Source organism: Crocodylus porosus, unplaced genomic scaffold (assembly GCF_001723895.1).
Source record: "Crocodylus porosus isolate Cpor-Errol unplaced genomic scaffold, CroPor_comp1, whole genome shotgun sequence".
In the NCBI taxonomy this organism is placed as follows: Eukaryota; Metazoa; Chordata; order Crocodylia; family Crocodylidae; genus Crocodylus; species Crocodylus porosus.
In genome coordinates, this window is record NW_017728951.1 from 827,094 (window position 1) to 851,714 (window position 24,621).

The following is a 24,621-nucleotide window of genomic DNA, read 5'->3' on the forward strand; positions in this document are numbered from 1 at the left end:
TGGATTGCAAACAAGTGAGAGAAAAGTTTCCTCTTTAGATTACCAGTTTGGAAAAAATACATTGCATTTGTCTTATGTTTTCTTTTGTCCTGGCACTTTGCTTATTCCATTTTGAATAAGCTGTATAATCTATTTATTAAATTTAAAACTGAGACTCACACTTCAGTTTGTTGTTCCATTTTGTGTTTGAAAGAGACACTTGCAAAATAAAATTATGATGAAAAGAGTCTTCCTTGTGTTACTAACAAGGTCAAAGACTGAAATGATTTCTAAAATCTATTGTACTTTTGCTACGTATTTTGTTGCACTTCAGTGAAACTAAATTAGTTATTTTCACTTTGTGATACTCAAACATTAAAATATTGCAGCTTCCATAAAAATAGGGCCCCGATTGCTTGCCCTTGCACTTTGACATAAGAATGAAGCTCCATGAGAACTGCAAGCTAAAAAATATTGAAGTCTGTAATAAATGTAAAAAAAAACAAACAAAGATGACAGTTTGATGATGAGACCTTCTTTAGACCAGGAAAAAGACTAAAACAGGATTATTAAGTAAGAAAAATCATCTAGGAGAGACTACTTTCTGAGGAAAATGAAAGCTGAAGAAAAGGGAGCACTAAAACCTGGTGAAGGCAATATAAGCACATCTCCAGTTCTGCAAAGAAATCTAGGCTCTTGTGATGTCACTGTAAAATTGGAATCTCTCCTGCTGTGGGGATATGTGCTTAGATTCTGTGTTACTGCCAAATTGAGACTGGAAATACAAGTGAACAAAAGGAGACTCTGAGTATCTCTTTGGGTTTCAAGAAATGTCAAGTTGCATTTTAAAGTAGCCTAAAAATCAAAGACTAAATAATGGCTTAGTGAAAAAAGGTAAAAATGTTATTTGGAAATACATTAATGGTAAATGTGAACAGCAAGGAAGAACGCTGACAGACAGAGCACCAGGACACAGAAAGGTCAGAAGAAACTTTTACAACTCCTACCAGAAAGTTAAGTGAGAATCCACCAAATAATATAGCTTGTTGCACTTAGAAAGTGGGCTTTTAAACCTAGTGCTTTAAGAATTGACACAACACTTGGTTGATTAATAGCAGAAAGGCTTGCTTTAATAACTGCCAACAAACTACAAAACTAAATGACAGAGAAAGACTCTTTCCCAATATAAAATAAGCTATTACAGAAAGTCCTAGTACACATTTGGCTGCAGCAGTGTTTTTTTCACCAAAGCAGGCAGGGAAGCTGGGAGGGCCAGCCAACAATTTTTTGGGGGCCCCTGCAAGTAATAGTTTTGGGGCCCCTTGCCTTGAAGAAGTCAGCGGTGGCAGTGGTGGGGGGGAGGTGGTGAACGGCTGGATGTGAAGCTGGTGGCGGGGGGAGGCTGGCGAGCAGCTGGACGCAGGAGGCCCCTTAGCTGTGGGGCCCCCTGTGGCTGCAGGTTTCAAAGGATAGGATGGGTGGGCCCTGGAAGCTGGTCCAGTTTTGCAGCCTTTACTCGTGGGCTTGGTACAGTGTGGCTTCTTGATCTTTTGTGGACTGCACACCTTGCTGGCAGTTCTGTCTTGCTTTATACTGTTTAATTGTATAGCTTCAAAGCTTTTTTCCTCATTGGTTGGCTGATTAAAGTCTGAACAAAACAGGGAGGAAAAGGATGACCATCCCATTACAGTTGTTAAATTGCTTGGTTTCTGTTTTTGAATTTGTCTAGGTGTGAAGAATTGGGGTACTTACAGTCTTTGACTAGCTTGGCAATTCAGTGTGATGTGTTTGAGTAGTTACCTAGAAGCATTGGTTACTGGGCCTGTCTTTGGGTATTTGTTTAATCACTGGGGCAAGTTTGCAATAGCGTGTACCAGTGATGGTATATTTACAAAACTCCAGATATACACTGAATGATTGAGACAATTGTAACACCTTAAATATTGGGTGCTTTGAGAAATAAGTTAGAGTCTTGTTTTCTTTAAATTTCTGGATTTCATGGGACTTTCTGAATCTTTCTACCAAGTATCTGGACTTGTGGACAACAAAGTGACAGTCTAACTGACATTTGCGCAAGCCCTTGTAATAAAACATGAAGAATCCCAGGCACAAGTTACATGTGACAAAGGTCTATTCAAGCTTATCTGAAATTAGAAGTGCTGAAGCATAGAAAATCCTGAAGAATACAAGTATTTTGTCTGACTTATCAGAATTGCCTCCTTTGTAGAATAACAGTTTTGTATTTTAGATGCAAAAATGTCTTTGTATAATGACACTAGCCAACACAGCATATTAAATATTATTAATTTGTGACCAGGTGTTTCTTGCAGAATTTTCACACAAACAGGATGGAGCACAAAGTCAGCAGCAGTTTGCCAGGATAATCCAAGGAGAAGCAACTCTCACTGTACACCCTTTTTTTCCCCAGTTATCAGAGCTAGAACTTGTATTGTATGACCATGATAATGACACTTCATCTGCTGGAAAGAAACATGTAACTCTGTTTCAACTTCTCAGATGAGTATTTGTACAGATATTCTTAGAATGTGTGTTAAAAATGTACATAGAACTATTGCTGTTGTAACCTACACTCCTAAATGTTTAAAATCACATTTTCAGGTTTGAGGCTGGCTGCTATTGGCACTAATAAACAGTGGCAAAAAGAAAGACAAAACCCCCCTTTGAAAAAGTTTAATTTCCTAGAAAGTGAAGAAGAGCACTTTGTCCTAAAACCTTATCTAACAGCCCTTCCAACTGTACAGGAGGTCCAATAAAAGATATCACCAAAAAACCTTGCATCTCACATAGTTCCTGGAACATCACAGTTACAACAGCACTCCAACCCTCCTACAGATTTTATGGAATAGTTTATTTTTATTTGAAAGCCAAGATCTGCCGAATTACTTATCTCTGATAGGTATAGGTAGGAATGGTAAAAATCTAACACTATTGTCAAAATATTCCATATCCCTAACTGCAGTCATTTTCATTGCTGCTTGTGTAAACAAACTGATCTTAATTCTGGGCATGAACACCGTGTGCCCCCAGAGATTGGGGGGGCATGGCAACTGCCTGCAGGTGGTAGTGGTGGTGTTGGCAGTGGGGGCATGGTGGCAGCAAGTGGGGGGCTCCCGCAAGCAGCCACGGCAATGTCGGGAGGGGTGGCAAGCACCAACCAGCAGTTGGCGACCACCCACAGATGCTGCTGGCAGGAGCAGCAGCAGCCAGTGGCAATTGGGGACTGCCTGCAGATGCTGCTAGTGGTGTCGGTGATGAGGCAAGGTGGCAAGTAGTGACAGCCTGCAAACGCTGCTGGCAAGGTTGATGGTGCTTTATGCAGAGGTACACTGCCAAGCTCAGAGGGTGCATGTGCACCCCTGTGCACCCCCTACACATGGCCAGTGATTCTGGGTATAAAACATTCTTTGTTTAGGAATATCTGCTACACTTCCAAGCAGCACTCTTTTAATATTACCTTGAGGAAGTTTACTTAGGATTTGGCAAATTAAATAATCAGTACCTGCAAATTTTCTACTTCAGAGATTTGTATCAGTAGCTATCAGTCTTAATTAAGGCTGGCTTCTGTGTTGGTGGCATATATGTGCTGCATTAACAAATTTAACTTCTTGATGAAAATTTGCAAATAAATATGCCTGGATTTGACAAATGTTTAAAATGTATTTTAAAACCTATTCACAAAGCCCTCTGCTGGGGACTTCAACAGAGGCGTGCCAATTCTCCTGCTAGGACCAAAGCTGGTGGGGGTGGTCCTGGTTAGAGGGCCTTGCCCCTCTGCTCAGGGTCAGACAAATCACTGTATTTGGGGTCAGGAATTTTACCTCATGGTCAGACTGATATGGGCTGTGGGGATTTCTGCCTTTCTCTGTAGTGGGGACCATGGCCCTCTACCTGGAACCTTTAACGTGTATATTGACATTTTCTAAAAGCAGGATGTTGGTTGCCATGGTGCCCCTACTTTACCTGTGGCAGGTTAGGGTGTTAGGTCTATGTTGTGTCCAGGATGACAGCAGTCTTATGTAGACTATGGCTTGTATAGGATGGTTTGGATAGGGATGATCCTGCCTCAGGCAGGAGGTTGGACTAGATGACCTATGGAGGTCCCTTCCAGCCCTATTTTTCTCTGACTGTATGCCTCTATGCTTCTTGTGCAAGAGGGTGGAAGTTGTGGTATCCTTTTTTGGGGGATCCTGAATTATCATAAGATTATATATTTTTCCCCTTCAAAGCCTTTAGGTATTAAACAAAATTGTATGGAAACTTTCCATCTGAGAAGCTTTAAGGATTTCACACACACCCACACACATACCCCCTGACTGCACCTTCCTCCCAGCCTTCCCCGCACCAACCAGTGTGGGCAGACCCAGTTCTGGGAACCCCTGTGGATTTTTAAAAGACCCAAAAGCAGCTAAGATTTCCAAATTTCCCTTTGAGTTCACAGGTGTGTCATCCACTCTTCTCCCCTCTGCCTGTTCACTGCTGCCGCTTTCTCTGCTGTCCAGAAGCTTCCAGCCCAGCCTCTGCAAAGCCCAGCTCTGAAGCTCCTGCGATAAGAGCTCCCCCCACAGGAAGCAGCAGCAGGAAGGGGATGGAGGGTAGGAGGGAAAGGGGAGGAGAGGAGGGGAGGTGCTTCTGAGCACTGAGGGAAAGGGAGGGGGGATTTACATCTGCTTTGGGGACTTTCTTAAAGTCCCCAGAGGCTCTCGTGGCGCAAGGGGAGTGCATCTGTGCCAATGCACGCCCTTTGGATCCACCCCTACACACGCATACATGCACGTGCATGCAGATGCACACACTGTTTTGAGGTCTATAATGCCACAATTCTAAAACTCATGTGCAATTCAAACTCCTGAGCAGTGAGCATTACCTCACTACAAATTTTTACCCATATTGTTTTAGCCACTGTGTGAAGAGATTAAACATCATAGTGTCCTCATCTTGTGTAAATTGGCATCGTTTCACTGAGGTCAATCAACCAGTGTTAGTTTGACGTAGCAGACTCTGTGCTTATGAATTATATTTGCTGTCTAGCAAAAATGTGATACACTTGTTAATGAGATTCTTCATATATTTTTGTTAGTTTTAAAGACAGTCTAACACGCTTGTGCAAGATTACACTTTTTTTTCATTTGTGGTTTGAAGCTAACTATCAGATAGAGCACAGACAGTTTTCAAATTGCTTGCTTACTACAACAATGGGTGACCTTGTTAGCTGTAATTTCCTTCCTTGAAGCTGGGAAAGGGAATAAAGTCATAATTCTGGATAACTGGTTTATAGCTAAAAAAAAAAAAAAAAGTCACATAACAGGAACCCCTTATCAAAGTGTGTTCCAGGTTATAAAATACATTAATATGCTGTGGATTAGAAGAAGGATTTGGATATTGCATTACAGAATCCACTTTTACTTTTTCCCCTCTGTGACTATTATACTGGCCTAACAGGTACTAATACTGCCAACTTTGTCTCCCTCAACTTGGCCCCTCCTCTTCAACCTGAAGAATATAGAAAAAAATTCAAGGTCTTTTCTAAATCTGTGCCCTCCACAGGGACCTGCCATGTTCTGCCTTTAAGTTCTCAAATCAAAAGCTGCAAAGGCACTTTGCAGGATAAATGACATACTGCTTCCATTAGAATCAGAAAAGTATTTTACCTTTCTACCTTCCAAAACATAATTTAAGAAATTGCATTAGAAGTTGGAAAAATGATTCATAGCTGAATGTTTGCAAGATGCTCACAAAGGGGCTGCCACGTGTAAATAGATTTCAACCACCAGATAGGACTTTTGAAAACTGTTTGATAACAGTGTTCCTCTAATCCAGTGGTTCTCTACCTTTGTAGGCTCTAGGCACCCTTTCAGAGACTTGAGGCACCCCAGCTCTTAGTCTTTGCTTGTTTTTTTAACTACAGAAAAACAGTAAAGCAATTTTTCTGTTGCAAAGAGCTCAGAAAAACCACAACAGGGCAGAATGGTTTTAACGCTATGGATTCCTATTTGAAATCTCTATTTTTATTGTGTGAACAGAGGTGACCTGAGCAGGGTGCAGGGCCCAGGGCAAATCAGCCTGTGTGGGGCCCTGCCCCTGGATGCAAGTAAGCTGGTGGCAGATTCAGTGGCAAGGGAGGCAGGGGTGCCAAGTGCCCAAATGTGCCAGATTTGGCACCAGATTCAGTGGGAGTAGCTGCGCAGAGTCACTGTGGCCTCTCCACCTGGCTCTGCAGGGCCCTCCAAAACACGGAGCCCACGACAGTCACCCTGATTCGCTCCCCCTCCCCGCCAAGACAGCCCTTTGTGTGAATCATGTTTGAACACCTAACAGTGCTAACATTGCACAGCATACCATAGTATCCTTGAAGGATCTCAAGGCAATATCAGGCTGGCCACCTCAGTTACTTTGCATTTTTTTCACACAACTGTATGACTAAGGCTGTATAAACTATTCTGTTCACCAGAAACAAGTTTGGTCTGTAATTTAAATGGATATCAGATAACACCAGTTGGACAAATGTTAAAAAAAACCTGACTAAACAGGGCAGTAAAGACTATTAACGCCTTGTTTTCTGAAGTCATGCTGCTAGGGAATTTTTCATAATATTTGGTTGCCTCTACTAGTTTTACTGCAAATCATGGAAATGTCACTTCAAACTTCAGTCCTGGGGTCCAGGGAGAATTTTTGAAATATTACTGTATGCAGACAGGCATTGTTATTTGTTGCTTAGCTATATTCAGTGTTGTTAAAAAAATAACACTGATGTAATGAAGTAATTCATTTACATCTAATGAAGTTAGTTTTAACTATTAAGTTGCCTTTCCTATGGCCAAGTGAATACATTACCACTACATAAGCCAGCCCAATAGCCCAATAGACCATTATGCTTACAAACCTACAATATTTACTGACTGTCCTTCTTTCAAGATTGCTTTCCTTGAATCACTGGCAAGGAAAGTTGGTATTTAGGATTATAAAGTTTAAACTTTATCCTCATTCCCATGTCTCAATGAAGGTTCCTGGATGAGCCTGCATTGCGGATAATTGTTAGTGATATAATGTGCTGTTTCATGACATTTCTATACTGCTTCCTTAGTGCTGTGGAGAGTGCCACCAAGAGGTATTTCTGCCTGCCTTCTCCCATCCTGCATGCACCAAACCCAGAAATGAGGGAGTGAAACCAGCCTGAGGGCAGTTCTTACTCATTTCCCTCTCAAGCTTGCCACAGACAGAATACTCAAGAGCTGTGGCCATGAGACACCCTTAGTGATGTTTACTACCTCCTTCTCAGGTTTGGCACTTGAGGGGCAAGAGCAATTGGATAGGATATGCTTCTTGGTGGCACTGTGAAAATCAATACAGATATGCCTCCAGTCTCCAGCATCTTCTCCCCCAACTGGTTCCTAAACAACATCCTAAATCAGATGGAAGTGAATTGCTCTGTTTTTAGCATTTAGATCCACCAAAAATAGTCCTCATTCTTCAAGATACCAAGACTGCCTGAATTAGGAAGTTTTTACTTGGTGCAATGATCTGAAGCAAATTCAGCCTGGGAACCTTATAGCTGTGTACCACTCTCCAGGTTCCTGGGATTCTGGGCAGTGATAACAGAGCTGCTGATTAACCTGCCACCGCAATCTTCCAAGCTCATTGTATAAGACTTCAAGGTATACCTAAGGTCAAGAGTGTCAAAGATATGGCCCACAGAGCCCAATCATCTCGCCTTTCCAGAGCTGCCCCTGGGTTTGAGTTGACACACATACCTGTCTGGGACTATTTTGTATGTGGTGCCCACTCTGGGACCTGTGTCGCATGTGGCACCTGCTCTAGCTGGTCCAGGACACGTGCCACACATGACACCCACTCTACCTGGTCTGGGACTGGCTGGAGTAGGCACTGTGTGCAGCAGGGCTGTGCGAAACAGGTCCTCCTGGCTTGGAGATCACCCCGGGTGCCCCCCACCCCCAGGCGGCACCAGTTGCTAAGCCGGGGGGATATGGGGAGGCCGCCCCTGTGCACTCCCCAGTGGACCAGGAAGTGGACTGGAAGTGCTTCTGGGCCACTTCTGGGTCTACAGCTGAGTGTGCTGGGGAGCCCCCGGTGCTTCTATGGGATGGTCTATCCATCCCAGCACCACAGCATTCAGAGCCCTTGCTATCTAAATGTATGTAGAAGAAACATTTAAGGCTGTACCTACATCCGAATCGCCTAAACTGTCCGAATCTCTCCGAATCAACTCAGAGCATTCTGAATCAATTCGGAGAGATTAAACCGTCCTCAGATTTGATTCAGATTCAGAGATCTGGCCACCAAATTGGGATGAATCGAATCGGGGACCAAAGCTTCGCACAGCCCTAGTATGCAGCGTAGTCCTGGGCCAGCTCAGGGGAACACTGTGTATGGCATGGATGCCAGGCTGGCCAGAATAGGCACCACATGTGGCACAGATCCCAGACGGGTTGGAATGGGTGTCGTGTGGTGCAGGTCCTGGAGCAGGCGCTGTAGGTGCTGGATTAAGCACTGGGAGGATGAAGGGAGAAATGGGCAGGAGTGTCCACAGGGCCAGAGAAGTTTGAGAACCCTGCCCTAATTAAGGACTAGCACAATGTCCTGTTTTTTTACATCCATATTGATAACCATGTATAATTTTTTTCTCCCCCCAGAGGGTCTCTTTACAGCCTCCCATTTTGTACCTGCAAATTTACAGGCATAATCAGTGAAGAATTAAAACAAAAAGTCTTTTTATGGTATTACAGCACTGCTGGTTCCAGGTAGAAGCAGAATATATAGAGCTGCAAGTCAAAGAGAAGTTAATTTTGAAGAAATTGTTCAATGCTATATTGAAACCCTATATTTTCAATTTAAGGGTGAAAGTTCATATCAGTTCTTAATTTATCCACAACATTCTCCCTATTTCTTGTAATTATGAAGAAAGAATCCTAGCATAAAAGGTACTTAGTAGAAGCAGTACATTCCTCCTATGTAGTTTAATATGAAACAAAATCATATGATAATAATTTTTAACAGATGAGCTTAATTATTGCCTTAATCCTCTTTGGGTGATGTTCACTATATTTAGCATTTATTCAAGAGTTCATCTTTAATATAGAACCAGTCAACTTTATAGGAGTTATATTGTGGTTGTACTGTAGTGTCTGTTTTCTTTAAGCTTTCTTTAATGTAGTATTAATGATTAATGTATAGGTTTAGTTTTTAACTAATACAGTGTAAAACTCTTCTGTATAAACTGAAATAGTTTCGGATAGGTTACCTGCCTGTCTTCTATGTCAGGAAAATCCTGTTGAGCTACATAGGCCTTTACTGGTCTCATAAATAACATTACCATAATGTGAATTGTGCTATCTTAAATGTACCTTATTTTTACATGTGTTTTTTTACTTATATTGCATTAGGTATCATTTATCAATTAAAAAGGCATAAATTAATTTATCAGCTAGCTTTCAATAACTGTTTTGAGATTGTGATTTCCTTTATTGTTTTTCAAAATTATTTGTCAAAATGTCCATGATTATTCTTTGTGAACATTTTTTTGAGGATTAATCAGTACTCTAATTGCAAAGTAACTTCATTGTTTACATAGATTAGACTTTCCTGTGCTTTGACAGGATGACTGTAATTCTTAGAATTAGGCTGGAGTTGCAAATGTGTGCAATTAAGTATAAAAAATCTTTTCTAGTAACTGTTTTGCGATATCCACTTAAAATTCAACATACTTAGGAAGAAGGGTGTTTGTGCCCAAAAGCTTGCAAAGAACTTTTTTCCATTTAGTTGGTTTAATAAAAGGCATCGCATCGACCCAAAGAACCTTGCCAACATACATAATAAACATTCTTGTCTGTGAATTCATTGGCAAGAATAAGCATACAAAACAAACGAACAAGGGATAGAAATATAGAGAAGGCAAAGCCATGTAAAATATTGTAAACAAATATGCACAATGAAATCTTCGTAATATCCACCTAGTTTAGGCATTACTGTCTATAATAATACTGAGGAACAAACCCTGATTATTTTGCTCATGCAAATAGAAATTAGTTTAATGAAACGTATCACAGTCAAGTTGGTCTGGGGAAAAATCTCAGCAATCTTTATTAACAATAAATGCTCTCAGCTCCTACTACGTCAACTCAGACTACTGGAAACATCTAGTTCATTCTGCTTTTCTCACAAATTTAATGCATAATGTATTAGCATAATCACTGCATTAATATACCATTTTCTTTCCTTTTAAGGCACTCCCATACTAAATTCATTCCCAGTTAAGGTGAAGAAGTTCTGACCCAGAGGTACTTTTTTATTTCCTTTAGCCACATTTGTTAGATGAGTCTCTCTCATTACAATTATATTCTAAGTCATTCCTCTTTCTATCAGTCATCTGTACTCCCTGCCGTATAGTATATGCACAGAGTACCAAATCTAGTATCACACAGAAGCTTACTTGATTCTGTGTGATATATGCATAGATTGTACATACAGTTATAATAAAAACCAAATAAAATAGCTCTGAGTATAGCAATTCAACAGATTGAGCTGGGTTATTTCTTCAGGATATGGAAATGGAACCTTGTGAATGTTTAGTTGTGACATCAGAGTGGTTATATTTATCTGGTCTTTTGAAGCAAACACATGACAAATGTTAGGAAACTGAAATAATTAAATCTTTTTAGGCCATTGGTAGGACACATGATACCAGCACTACCAGCTCTTGAGATTTTATCATGAGTCTTGTGATACTGGATTCTACTCCAAGTCTCTGCTCTGAAAGCCATTTTCATTTAAAAGAAAGTCAAATTTCAGCTGTTGTGGTCACAGTGAATAGCTTGAAAAATGACCCAAGTGCATCCTAAGGGCTCAAAAATAGAATGCAAGCATTATCAACAAAAGTTCTTTTCTTTAATAATGTTGTAACATGAAATGAAGTGAATCTTATGGATTTTGAATGCTTAGGATGAATAAATGCATTTTACCACTTTTACCTCTTATATTTCATTTTACATTTCCTAGTTATAAAATTAGGCCATACATTTTAATATTATACCTTTTCAGGTTTTGAATTGCTTTCTGCTTGCCAGAAGAATATGTACAGAAACACGATATGTAAATATTATTTTAAAAATTTAAATATCAGCTATCTTATCTGCATTTCTGCAAATGCCTTCACCTTGCTGGGCTAAAAACCATTTTTAGACATTTCCTCCCTTTCTTGTAATTTAAATACAATGTGGGTGCATGTACATGTGCATTAATGTGTTTTTCCTAATGCATGTTAAATTTAGTTCCTCCAATGTGAGGTACCAGATAAATTAACATTAGAATGCCCTAATGAATAGTAGCAAAAGTGCATATTTTTTTAGTGATGCTTAATGCATGGTAGCCTATACTGAGCTTTAGCTTATTTGCATGGTTTTTTATGCAATGATTTAATGTGCAGGAAAATAGGCTGCTGCACATTAAAGCGCACGTGTAGACACACCCTGTGAACTCTAAGGCTAGGGACAGACATCACAATAAACTGGTTTAAGTGATCAGAAACTGGTTTAAACCTGTAACAGAACAGATGTTCAGTCCCCATACAACAGTCTGAAAATGGCTGAAACTGGTTGGAGATAAATCTAGTTGAATGTAGTATCAGATTTAACTGATTTGGGTCAAACCATTTTATGCAATGTCTGTCCCAGACCCCTTGATGGTTTAAATTAAACCAGACTCCCTCAGCATCCCAGCATGCTCTCAGGCGTGGGTGGGGCTATATGCTCCACAGCAGAGCTGGCCCCTCCCATCTGCTCCCTGGCTGCATCTTGGCAGAGACTGCAGGCATTGGCCTGACTTCCCCCTGCTCCCCTCCTCCCCTTCCCATCTCCTCTGCCCGACACAGACACCTCTCAGCATTAGCTAACAGACGACATGCTGGCTAGGGTCCGTGCTGTGGCAAATGGGATAAAGGGAGAATCAACAGGTAGCTGATAATGTCCCTCTGTTGTTTTCTTAATGGGGTGATAAACACTGAGTTAGGGGTGATAAAGACTATTCTCTGCTGGGCTGGTCAGGAGAGGGAGGGGGGATCCCTCCCTAATCAGAGCATCCTGCTGGGACCTAGCCATGCCCCCACAGCTCAGCACTACAGAAGGGAAGGGAGGGCTGCTCTAGTGCCCCTGGCTTCTAGCCTGAGCCACTGCAGGCATGTCTGTGCAGTTACAAACTGGTTCAGCCTAGTCAGGTGAAACTAACTGGGAACTATTGAATTGGTTCAGGCTCAGGCTTTTTGAATGTCTGTCCCTAACCCAAAAGAGCAAAAGGACTAGGTTATTTTTATAGAATGCAATTCCATTTTCTGACTCCTTTGTCAAATTTCAAGAGTGTGTGGTATTCTATGTCTTACGGATACAGATATGCTAAGAAGACTTGTTTCTTCAAAATATAGGGAACCATTAAAGAAATCATTGCAAGGAGGTTCATAAATATCGAGATTTTCAGTATTACTACTTTTCTGTGTGTTTGCCTTCCTCTCAAATCAACTGCACAGTGAACATAAATATATACTTGCTAAAAAAATTAATTTCATCTGCAGATGTGACATAACTATAATTAGCAATATTAATATTCTATTTGGACCTTATGCTTGTTAAACAGAATTTTTATTATGCATTAATATTGCTACTGCATAAAAAGCAACTATGTTATCTGATCATGTAAACAACAATGCTGTATTATGTGCGTAGATCAATTTTGGAAAGGGAATTGCTAGTATCTGTAATTTAGTTCCATCATTTTTTAAAGTATCTATCTTTTCTATTGGCAAACAGCCATTTATAATGTAATTAACTATCATGCTTTCCAAGTACTCTGTATTACATTCTGTAACTTTTCCTTTACAGGTAATATTATGACAATAATGCCACTATTTTTACAATGATGTAAACAGTAGATGCCTGTGGCATATATGAAAAAAAAATCAATCTTAAATAAATAGACCACCATCATCTATGCCTTTATTACAATGTGACCTATGCAGGGGTGTTCTTGAAAACTATTGGGAGGCTGCAGCTTGTGCAGAATGTGATGATCTGCCTTCTGACTGGGGTCAGTCACCAGAAGCATGCAACTCCAGTACTGTACCGTCTGCACTGAGAGCCATTAATTGTCAAGGTGCTGGTTTTGACCCATACGGTCAGTCAAGAGAAACCTCCAGCAAGTGCAATCAGTCTGTCAAGTCCACTTGGTGAAAATGCATGGGAAATGCTCAGCTCTGGAACTCAGTTCCTCTTGAGGCCTGCCAGAATCTGAGCCTGGACAAGCTTCAGAAATGCTTCAAGGCTTTATTATTTGGACAGGCATTTAGCAAACAAAGCTAGGCTGAGATGTTGTTTAGTGGGTATCTGTTTTATTTTGATAGTCTAGTTGCCCATTTAAGCTGCTCTGTTCTCCTACTGTAAGTCACCTGAGCCTTTGTTGGGAAAGGTGGTATATCAATCTCATAATAAATAAATACATTGATGGAATGGCCCTGTAGATGAGCTTACAAAGTTTTTAGTGTATTACTTTTATTACAGAAAGAATAATAAATTAATATGGATCTATATGTAGCTGTTCCTTGCTCACTTTTAGTAGAGATGGGTTAAAAAAGAAGATGCATTTTTTCAGTCAGGCCATCCTTGACTTTGGAGGTGCAGATGAAATGGAACCCTCAGTCTGGAGTTGGCTTATGTAATAATAATATAACCTGTACAAGGGCAGTACAATATACTAAAAATATTTCTAGAAGAAACCAAAACTCCTCTCAAGAAGTTTATCACAACTCCTCCTCAATGCTCAAGGACTACAAATAAACCATGTTCAGAAAGTGATAAATTAAATAGTGTCCTTGCAGTAGTATACTTTGTTCACCATAAGCCTGTATTCCTATTAGGTTCATTATGTGCAAGAGTACACAGACTCAGTATTACTAAGAGAGCAACTGACTGCAATAATAATTATTTTTACTTGGTCAGGCTTCTGCCCTCCTCTCTATTCAAAGAACAGGAATGCATATATTTCTTTCATGATTGCACAACTTCATAAGAGGAATACAGGATGATGGAACCGATAACTCCTTCCAGGCAGACAGACCTTGAAACAGTACGGTCTCAGTCACTGTAGAGATGAATGAATTGAGTAACTCCACATCTTGCAGGATTGTGCTCTTAGTATAATAGAGCAAATGCTCTTTGCCTGAGTTTCCTCTTACTCTTGCTAATGGGAAGTGGGAATAATAACCAACATCAACACAATATCACAAGAGCAAAACTGTGAATACAAGGAAAATGCGACTGATTATAATTAAAAAATTTATATCCATATAATTTGGTTCAGCCCTTTGAAAGACAGTTTAAAGGCTGCTCTTATAATCATCCCCAACTCTTATCCTATAACCACCAGACTCTGAGCATGCTCCTGAAGTTAAGATAGTCTACAGGTTGCCATGGATTATCTCAACTGCTCACAGCAAAAAGGAATCTGTCTACAATTTGGGAATCATCAGATTGCCATGGTATTTTGGCTATGCCTCCTTTCTCCTGTGAATTTCCCTTTACTGATGGGAAAACCTTAGGGGGCTACTACATTTGCCCTGCATCACCCAGGAGGCTAGTGGGGTCCTTCGGGGGGGGGGGGAGGAAAGGGGAAGAGATGGGGGGCTATTTTTGCACCCTGACCTCCCTCCCCAGATGAACCCACCCCCACAGCAAACCAACCCACCCACCCATCCTGACCACTCCTCCCCCCACCTGAACTTACTTTCTCAGCTCCTGGCACTGGCAAATGTCAGTACAGCCAGCCCTGGGAGGAGCTTTCAGGGTGGGGGGGTTGGCAGGCTTGGAAGGCTTCCAATATAACCAGTAGAAATTGCTGCTCTGTAATATTATAGCATACATTTACCATGTTAAATTCTCTGTAAATGCAAGTGAATAGCTTTTTAAATTAGAATTTATACCAAAACTTGACCCCTTAGGACAGGTTAATGCCAGTATCATCATCCTAAAACCTAACCCCAAGCATGGTTGAAAAGTTGAAGAAGAGATGGTTAATTCAGACAATAATGAGCTTTAGAAGTTCCCTTGGACAAAACAGAATGCTTTGATATTTTCAGCTAGCACATGTCTATCAAGGAGGCACTAGCATACACAAAAACAGCAAGTTTACTGGGCAATAAAAATTGACTAAATTGTAATAAATATCATTTCCTTATATAATTACTTCCTTATTTTGGTGCCTACCAATATTAAGTTTTATTGAGATAATTTGTTGCTGATTTTTAATTTAGTAAGGCAACACCATTATTTAACAGTAGTCCATGGGAAGGCAGGGGAGTTGCCCATCTGGGGGAGGGATCAGGAGCCTAAAAATAGCTCAGTGCTGGGATAGGGGGAGTAGCAAAAGTCCAGCCCTGGAACTGAGGCCCATGGTTGGGCTTTCCCAGCCCTAGGTCTATGCTGGAAACTGTATAGAAGTTCAGTTAGATCGTCTCAGTGCACCCTATCTAAGTTAATTATACCTCAGAGAAAGTCTAGCTTAGATTGGGTTGGCCATTTTTAGACCAACCTAAACTCCCTAAACATCTGTATAATTTGCACTTAGATCAACATAACCAGGGATCTAAGTGTAAGGTCCATACCTGGGTGAATTAAGTTAGACTGGGTGGCCATTCTGTGCTCTTGGTATAATAGCTGTGGATGTGCTAATGCACATTAAGGCACACTAAATTTGTGTGAATAGCTAAGTCTTATTAGCGCATGTGTAGGCACGCTAATGCACATTAACACAGTGTGCATAAATTGATAGAGACCGCATTAATGAGCATTAGCACGTCTGCACATGCTATAATGTGACTGAGCTATTTGCACCTAAATTTAATGTGCCTTAAGGTGCACATCCAAGTCCACATGTAGATGCAAGTCCACATGTAGATGCACATCTAAATCACCTTAATGCGTCTAACACAAAAGCACATTAAGTTTAGGTGTGGGTAACTACATGTGTAGACACACCCAGTAGGGTACATATGTATACCTTCCATAGGAATAAGGGAAGGAAAAGGTGGATAGTCTGTTCTGGAAACAGGGATCAAAATCAGTTTGGTCTTGCAACATTTGGGAGGAGTTCCAAGTCTGAAGAAAGGACTATCAGCTGCAGCAAATAACCAGCAAGGAATAGAAAATAAAAAGGGAGGTGGAAGAGTGCCATGAAAACAGGATGAAACATCTCTGTACAGGTTCAGAGTTTGCCAGGTTTATGAAACAACCTGTGAATAAAAAAGACTAGCCAAAGTTTCCATGTAATGAGAGATTCTGGAACTAAAATGGCATGCATTCCACCCTCTTTCCCTCTCCCCTCCACCTCCTGAATTAACCGCATGGACTGCTGATCATTCAACTCCATTCTAAGGTGTTATTGTACATATATTAATTAGGATGCATTGATGCATAGGTTGTGGCTCCAACAATCAATACAACAAACATTATTTCACTGGGGGTGGTGGAAAGTTCATTTTTCAAGACAATGAAATTACACTTGGAGTATTCAATGAGTATAAACAACACTATTTAAAAGATAATGAATGTATGATACTATAGGGTACCCAAAGTCTGGGGAGTCCTTGTGGCAGAAAACAGAAGGAACTCATGTGCTAGCTTCCTGAGTGCTCTGTATTGCTTTAGAAAAAAATTTAAATTAAAAGTCTAGCTTTCTAAGTGTTTGAGTTTACATTTTATTAAACAAAGTAATCTACTACTCTTCAGGATGTTTTGAAAATAATTAGGGTATCTGTAAAGCTATAATCTAATCACTGCTGAGAGTGATCTTTGTTTTTCATTGCATTATTAACTGTTTTACTGTCAGACAACTACAATAAACACACAAGCCAATTTTTCCATCTCATTGGTTAGTACTACTCAATATGGAATGAAATGTTATTTGTTCAGTTTCCTAGGGAGATTTGGGCATATACCCACAGTCACTTCTGTTCCCAGAGATGGTGCAATGCTAGGGAGAAAAAATAAACCTGAATGGGAAATTATGGAACAGAAATCATCCACAGACTGGATTGTGTTAAGTACGCTTGGACCTGAGGCTGTGGATTTTGCCCATTACCTGGATTAGTTTTTATAAACCTTGTGTCCCTCAGTGGATTAACTGCCTTGTTGTTCTTTTTCTCACCTACCTTACCTCTCTCAGCAGTGCCCTCTCCTTCTTCCTCCCCCTTCCCTACCTTTTGTATTCTAATCAGTGGGGGTGGGGCATGCAGGAGGACACTCCAAGTTTAAAGAAGCCACCTCACTGCGCACACTTCCAGCACAAATTCTAGAGGTTCCTAGTTATAGTAATTCAAACTGTCAATTGCTTCTTTCACAGTATTTATAACGTTAATGTATTTGTAATGTTAACAATAGGATATCTGAAGTATCTTGTGAGCACAGAGTACTTGTGAGCATAGAGTAACCCTCAGAACTAAAATGTATAGAACTACATAAAATATTGTAAGCAGCTTGTAATATTGCTATACCAGAATATAAGTGTCCAGGGGCATAATTATTCTATTCTGCAGCAGTGAAATGCAATAAAAGCCAGCTTTCTCAGCAGGTTCCCTTCTGATAGGAAGAATTCTATTTTGAAAGCAGAGCAATCAACCAGAATAACTAGAGCCTACAAATTTCATTTGCACCAGAACTGTCTTTCCAATGAATGTGCCTGCTTCACTTCATTATACAGATCATGCCCTTTTGTGCACAATTTCTGTAAGAAGATTAGAAGAGTTGCAGTACCACTCTAAATATAGAAAGTACATTAAGCTCACAACATTGAACATTTCCATCTAGGATTACCAAATTACTGTTCATTTGCTGAATGCCCACTTGTGATATGTTTTTCACAACTCACTCGTCTTCCTCCCAACAATTTAGAAATAGGGGGTGCATCTACAAGTGCAATTAATGCAAAGCAAAAAACTCTGGCACATATTGCCCTGGAGTTTATAGCTCCCAGGCTTGCCATTTGAACATGAGCCTGGGACTGCAGTATGTTGAGCCAGGTCAGAGCAGCCCCAGCTAGCAGAATGCCCTGGGTGTCAGCATGCCAGTTTGGGGCTGCTCTGTCCCAGCTCAATGTGCTGCACAGCTGCTGACCGGGGTCATGAGGGTGCTCCACTGCTGCACTAGCTGGCAGCCCCTGAACTGAAGCACCCTTATGTCTCGGCCAACCCCTCCAGCATCTGCAGAGTAAACTGTGGAGTTAATTAGTTTATTCCTGCTTAATTGCCCTGCACGTGTAGATATCAAGACATTTACTGTGGCGCTAATTTGTCAACCCCACAATAAAAGTCTCATGTAGATACACTCAGGGAGCTGCTAACTAGCAACATGGAATTCAGTACAGTAGTATATACCTTATACAGTCCTGGGGGACAACTTTAAGAGATAAATTAATCATGATATGTAATTCTGTACCTAGCAAAATGACATATCTTTAATTTAGCAGACAGTCATAACAAGATCCAGTGGATTGAAGCTGGTAATTAAACATTTAGACAGATTTTACAAAGAAATGTTATGCACAATCTCAAACACATACCTGCAGGTTATTGAGAAGCAATCAGCAACTACATTTTATATACACAGATGATAGTAATGATTTACTGCCCCGAAGGGCTAAGAATGTTCTGCCAGGGTAATCTCAGCCTCGTTCCTGTTCTCTCATGCTAGTCTGTTGTCTTGCAGGGCAGTCCTTGAATTACTAACAGTATCCATATTCAAAAGTGATCTCAACATGCATTCAGCATGTCAGAGCAGATTTGAGGTGGCAGTGACTCATTGTCATCTCCCTCAGATTAGCAGGCCTCCTCTCTTTCTGCCAAATCCCATCAACTGAACAAATAATGACAGATTATTAACCAATTATAATTAAACACAAACATGAAATAAATTTTCATCCACAAATGTATCCAAAAGATACATCCACAGAAGAATCGTCATTCCTATACATATGCCCTAATCACCCACGTTACCATTATGCTAGACATGGGGATAGTAAACTAGCACATTTGTGCTCACAATTTTCTGCTAAGAAAGCCCGTTTCTAAATTGCTAGTTTAGAAATTACTTGTTGACAGTAACCTGTAGAAATGTTAGCCGTTACAATTTGAAGATACACAGTGCATATCAAAGAAAAGTCCATTCCTTCCTCAAGGAACATTTTACCCAAAGTTAGGGTGAGTCAATTGTGACTCAGTACTTGCATCTGCTACTAAGATGACCCTGATCACACATTTCCCTCTTAGGCATAGGTAGATTTGTTGCACATCATGGGCTGCTTCTATGCATGCAAAGTAACATGCAGAGTACTAAAAACACTGGCAGATTTATCAAAATATAGCTGCAGGAAGCTCCTGTGGTATGAAGACCCTCTGGTATGCAGCCAGCACCCTCATTGTAAGACTTTTCAACAGGTAAAATTGGGTCATATACAAAGTCAAAGGACAAGCACTGCTACCTTCAACATGACAGATCTGAATGAAATAATCTGAAAACAGGCCCAGTTTATCAGAGGGTAGCATATATTACTCACCAGGATGTTACTCATGGTATTGTTTGTGATAAAGCCTTGATGATCACATGCAAAGCCCAATAATACCATGGTTCAGTTTTGTATTCTTTTATGTGGATAACAGCACTGCACATTTAGACTCTTTTCTTAATGTGCTCCCCTCACATGAAATGGGGTTGGCAAGTTAAAGAAATGTATCTGCATGTTTTGTGCATTGTATATTGGAGAATCCTAACTAAATGAAATGCCAGCAGAGAATCCTAATCATTCAGTGGATGGGCCTGGACTTTCTATAGTATTCTGTTTCCTGAAAATGTCCATATAAGATCATAGAGTTAAACCTGGTTTGTGGTATAGTATGATGCTGACAAAAAGAGAAGTTGAAAGCTTTGAAGAATTGATCTGGGATATTTTTGGAGTGTTTCTGCACAATTTAGCCACTGCAGGATGTGGCAGAGGGAAGACATCATGTAGTCTTTCGGCAATGTAGTGTAGTTAGTTTGGGCTAGGTAACCAATTGCCTGCAAATTGTTTTAATTAGGTTGGCTCAACCTCAGCCCCAAATGCCATAGCAACCGACTTGCAAAAGAAAGATCTTTCCCAGTCAGTTTCAATTCTCAGTATCCTGGATAGTATTTCTTCTCACCTCTGGAACACTTTACAAGGTTAATCATTTTATTTTAATCTTAAGAATTTGAAAAGATTTCTCAAATTGCTGTTATATATAAACAGCAATTAAGCTGCATTGCACATTGAATGGGTATGTTTCCTAGGACTGTAAGAATGAATGTGTATTAAAGATTTTTTTTAAGTCCAGAATTCATGGTGCATTTACTATAAACACAAGCTCTAGGGCCTGCAGTTATTGGTAAAGATTTAAAATAGCAAAACTGAAGATGAGCTAAGAAAACACTTCTATTAAAGCAATTCAGCTCTCCTTCTTAAATAGAAATTAAAACTGAGCTCCAGGCCTCTAGTGGTTGGTGGCTCAAAAATCTACCTATTAAAGACCACATCCCTCCACTCATTCCCACATCTCAGCCTTGCTCACTGCCAACTTTTCACTAAAGCTCAATATGCTTGCTTCTCCCCCACTCTTTCCAGTTTTTCTGTCACTGTCTAACACAATCATCTTCCTAGCCACCTGATCCATTCATCTGAGTATTATGTTCTACTTGCCCATCCTTTGAGGGTTGCCTAACTTACCCAGATCTACATTCTGCTGCTTTTATCTCCATAGACTTTACACTTACCAAGATTTAGGTTTAAGGGACTTGTTCTGACCCTCATCATCTCATACTTTTTTTACTGTAATTTTACTTGCTCCGGGTCAGCTATGTTACTTTTCTCAAGTATGTTCAAAACACTGCTCCTATGGTTATCTTTCCAACTCATTGATCTAATCGTATTACCTGCCTCTTTCATTGGTTCTCCCTCAGTTGAAGAAAGCACAGGCTATCACAGAAGGAACACTGAAGGGAAAGCCTGGTGTCTAAGCACACAAGGAACTGGCAAGAAAATGCTATTTGCTCTGAATTAAATACTAGCTCGGCTAAATGTATTTGAAATCAATATTAATAATAAGCCACACTACAGTTTATATCACCTGAGTAACCGAACACACACACACACATAATCTAAAACTCAGCGCCACACATATTAGGACAGAGATCTGTTTTCACTTATGTTTGCTCTCATTAATTTCCTACCTTTCCTTCCTTGTTCTTTCAAAATTCTGCTTTCTAATGTTCAGTTTGAACAGGAAAATAAAAGACACCCAAAAGATATTGACGTACTTAACTGTGTACTTTTGTTGCCAGCAGAGAAATTAAAAAACAAGTATAAACGATAAAATGCAGACACCCATTTAACTCTTTTCTATTGAGGCAAAATAAAAATTAAGAAGTTTGTTGGTACGAGGGGGAAAAAACATTAGAGTTAAGGAGAAAACAATTAATGTACACAAAATAGGCAAATTATTTCCCAGAGGATATAATTTGATTGATTGTCAGGCATATGGATGTGGTTAAGGAGTAGAATGCATCTCCCAGGAAGACATATTAGACATGTTAAAAGGACACAGTTAGACATGGGCCCTAAAAAAGAACAGGTTTCTATTTATGTATATTTTTAGAAAGGAATGAGCAAAGACACAAACCTAGCATTCAAAATGGATTTGTCTGTCTTATTAATAAGAGGACAGAATGCTTAATAGCTGCCTTGATCTAAATTCAAGGATGTGGTATGGCAATCTAGCAAATATTAGCTTAGAGTTAGCACCTGAACTTCCAGAGGCCAATTATATCCAGAAGCATCATAGAAATTCATAGTAATTGTGAGACAAAGGAGAGATGTATTTTTGGCTACTCGTCTGCACATTGGGCTGAAAGAGTATCAGTTTTGGAAATGTGGGATGCTTTTGTAATTTATTAGATAGTGGGAATCTAGTGATGTTTTCTGCAATGTTTAGCTAGATGTAGTTTCTCACAGATTAATGGTGAACACATTCTTAATTTTTCCCTGTACTTCTGTAAAATTATCAATATAATATTGTTTGTTTACGAAAACATGAATTGGGTCTTACAGCTGTTAGGAAGGTCAGTTAGGAAAGGGCATTTCAAAGAGAAACAGAACAGCAGTATGAGAAGTCAGTGCTCTGATACTGTCGGTTTGAAGGTACAGTCTCAAGACTGATGGATAGAAGGCGTGATAGCCCAGATGTAGGTTTTCCGAGGCTGCAGTCTTGGTACCTAAGTAACGTTGAAGAGGGTTGAAGAAGTTCCTTGTCCACACAGGGTAAACTTCAGTTACCTGGAAGGTATATGACTGTGTTATTAAGTAAGGGTATTAAACCAATTTTAAAAGCATGGATCAGCTACAAAATTTAGAGCCTGATTCCTAAAGAAGTATGGCCTTGTGCTTGAGATATTGACTACGGCACCAAAGATCCAGTTTTTTTTCTGCAGACTCCTTCTATGGCTTTTGAAGTTAGATTCCCTCAGTACCTCACTTTTGCATCAGTATGAATTAGGAAAGTGACATTCTCCTTGCCCTACAGGAGTGCTACATCATTAAATTCAAGTTGCTTTGCTAATAAATGCTGTTGGAAAAGCTACAAATAAAGGGAAAGCACGGGTACATGCTGGGCTGTTTGGTTCCTTAGTTTGTTTGGACTCTTCTCTAGGTACAAGCATTTAGACAGAAGCTCAAATACAGGCACCATCAATCAAAATTTCCAATAGATTATCCCTGAGATTTAATCAGAAATAAAAGTGTGTTACAGCTACATGGCATTAGGTGGATATTGAAAAGATATGGATACTAGCAAAATGCAATTTACAAAGGCTACATAAAGACAACATATTGGGCTAAAATAAGTGGTTCCCATTTACACCATTGTATATGTGGAATATCTATATCAGTGGTTTTCAATCTTGTTAGACTCAAGGCATCTTTTGTTGACCAGCTCTTAACTTTCTTTTTTTTTTGTCTACAGGAAAGTAATACAGCAATTCTTCTGTTGCAAAGAACTCAAAAAAGACCACAAGAGATCAGAATGTTTTTGATACTTGCATTCTTATTTGAAATCTCTTGGTTTGCCTTGTGAATCATGTGCAAGTGTTTACATATGTAGCAGTGCTAACATTGCACAGCACCTTGAAACACTCTTGACAGGATCTCAAGGCACCCCAGAGTGCCACAGCACCTGGTTGAGAATCACTGACCTATACTGACATAAGTTTATATTTACAGAAGTGAATCCATTATACCTGAACAAGTCACATGGTGGAACACAGTACCAACACTTCACTTACGCAGTACTGAAAATGCTAGTTACCATCAATAGTATAACTAAAGGTGACTGACCAAGGTAAGAACCCTGGGTGCTCAGTGAAGAGGGGTGCCAAAGTGGAGGAAGGTGGACTTAAGGCTCTGGCCACATGAAGCAAAACAGGGGCAGGTGTTTCCCATCAGACTCCCCTCCCTCTCCATAATGTTGTGAGTAGAGGTGTCATCACTAACAGCCTGGTTAACCCTTTCCTGTCCTTGCAGCTGCCACCAAATTCCATCAAATTTGCAGCAATGCATCACATAAACCTCTGGCAGGTCCAAGGTGGTTTAACCTGGCTGCTGGCAGCATCACCTCCCCTCATAGCAGCACCCCATCCCCATTATGCATTGCCAAGCCTCAAGCCTGCACCCCTAAACACAAACCCTATCAGGTATGAGTCTGCTGCTCAGGATGCAAACTGTACCAATTATACCTCTGCTTTCAGTGTTGACTGCAGAGAACACAATCAATCTCACATCATAGAGACCATCAAATGGGTCAAACTGTTGGATTCCAAAGTTCACAGAACATGGTACAGCACTTTCTGCACAATACTTCACTAGAGATGGATACAAACAGCACTGGTAGTAAAAGAGTCTGTGCAATAAGGAACTTGCTCCTAAAAACAGACTTCCCATATTTGGGCATAGGAAACAATTGGACCATTTCAGAGGAATAAATCCATAATCAAATTATGAAGTAACACAAAATCTGCTTTTACGATTTTTTTCTCCACAACAGTGCCACCTGCAGCATTTAACCTAAGCTCATAAAGAAGAAACATGTTCAGATTTGCTACTGCTGGAATCTCCCTGGTCCAGTAATAAGAGTCTGATCTAAATCCAGTCAATATTTTCCAGTCCACTGGGAATATTTTAATTGTTTTCAGTAGGCTTTGGATAACACTCAACACTTTTTGCCCATTTTTATCCATGTACATTTTGCATTTTATCTGTCCAAGGTATGCTTGTGCAGTAGCCATTAAGCTTCTTCATAAAACATATTTCATAAGCAATAGAAATATTTGAGAATTTTCATTATTTGGTTATTAAATATGTTTATGTGACTAAAGTGCAATAGAAGAAAGGCAATAGCTAGATACTAAGCTTTAAAAGTATATGATGTGTTGCTTCTTATATAACTATGTTTTCCGTTAAGATCTTAGTTATACTTTGTCCATTTTTGTAATAATAAAAATAAATTCCCAAACC